The 1,437-nt window shown below is 50.2% G+C and overlaps 1 protein-coding gene across 1 annotated transcript in view; it reads left to right on the top strand.

Annotated features, from left to right (window-relative positions):
• LOC107119159 (interstitial collagenase-like) overlaps window positions 1-1,437 on the top strand; it is a 19,433-nt gene that overhangs the window by 9,658 nt on the left and 8,338 nt on the right. The gene's annotated exons all lie outside the window — the stretch shown is intronic.

The raw sequence follows: 1,437 nt of genomic DNA, 5'->3' as shown, positions 1-1,437 counted from the left end.
CCCGCCCCCTGCTTCCGGCTGCCCCGCTTCCGGCCCTCATTCAGCCAGGAGGAGGCAGGAGAAGAGGGAGGGTAAGTTGCTTCCTCCCTGCCTCTCCCCACCCCTGCCTGCCTGGGGCCAGGGAGGGCCTTCGCAGGGCTTCCTTGCACTCCCGCCGGCCTTGCAGGTCCACCACCGGGCCCCTCATGGGGCTCGGCAGTGGAGTTGCAAGGGCGGCGGCGGCCGGGACCATTGGGGGTGGGGTGTGTGGCCTTATGACACACTTCCGGTGATGTCAGGGGGTGTGGCCTTATGACACACTTCCGGTGATGGCAGGGGGTGTGGCATATGCTAATAAGTTATGCTAATGAGTTCCCCTAGCTCTTTTTCTACGAAACGGCCCCTGGTCATATCCATCTGTGACTTGTGGCAGATGTCATGTGAGTTCAACTTCTCATTCAACAGTGAAGCTCTCTCTCTTTTTCTCTCTCTCTTTTTCTCTCTCTTCCCCCACTTCCCCTCCCTTTCCCAAACACTGTGGGATTTTTTGGAATTCTGAGAACATTGTGTGGGCACCACCACAAAATTGCTGCCATGGGAGATGCAGCCAATCACAAAATGGCCATGATGGGAATTGGAGCCAACCACAACGTATTGGGAGATTGCATGCTAAGTGTCCCTATGCAATGGAGGCAGTTATTCCAAACTGATGCTCCCTCCAGACACAAAGGTGTTGCCTCCTGGGCTCTTATGGAGCGCCAGTGATATGGAGGAGAGCCAGAATGACTCTTTGCTTTGGGGTAAGAAGGACAGAGAAGCCAACAAACCTGCAGGCACCATGTTGGAGATCAGTGGGACCCAACCTATCTCATGTACTTATTGTAAAGGTAAACTGGACAGTCAAGAACTAAGTATAGGGCCCTAAGTTCCTTAAGGTAAAAGCAGAATAAAAGTTTAATTGGATACTATAATATTTTTGTGTCCACATAATGCTGAATAAAAATAATTTAAATAAATAAACTTAACTATTTGCACTGCAGCTAGTGTGTCTCTTCCCCCCCCAAGAACTAAGTATAGGGCCCTAAGTTCCTTAAGGTAAAAGCAGAATAAAAGTTTAATTGGATACTATAATATTTTTGTGTCCACATAATGCTGAATAAAAATAATTTAAATAAATAAACTTAACTATTTGCACTGCAGCTAGTGTGTCTCTTCCCCCCCCCACACAGCCTTTGTTCAATTGGATACCAGTTTCAGACCTGGAATAGTCAGGGGTCATTTCGTAGAAAAAGAGCTAGGGGAACTCATTAGCATAACTCATTAGCATATGCCACACCCCCTGACATCAGGGGCCCGGCGGTGGACCTGCAAGGCCAGCGGGAGTGCGAGGAAGCCCCGCCAAGGCCCTCCCTGGACCCAGGCAGGCAGGGGTGGGGAGAGGCAGGGAGGAAGCAACTT

Source organism: Gekko japonicus, unplaced genomic scaffold (genome assembly GCF_001447785.1).
Source record: "Gekko japonicus isolate JY-2015 unplaced genomic scaffold, Gekko_japonicus_V1.1 scaffold1654, whole genome shotgun sequence".
In the NCBI taxonomy this organism is placed as follows: domain Eukaryota; kingdom Metazoa; phylum Chordata; class Lepidosauria; order Squamata; family Gekkonidae; genus Gekko; species Gekko japonicus.
This window is presented reverse-complemented; position numbering and strand designations above follow the sequence as displayed.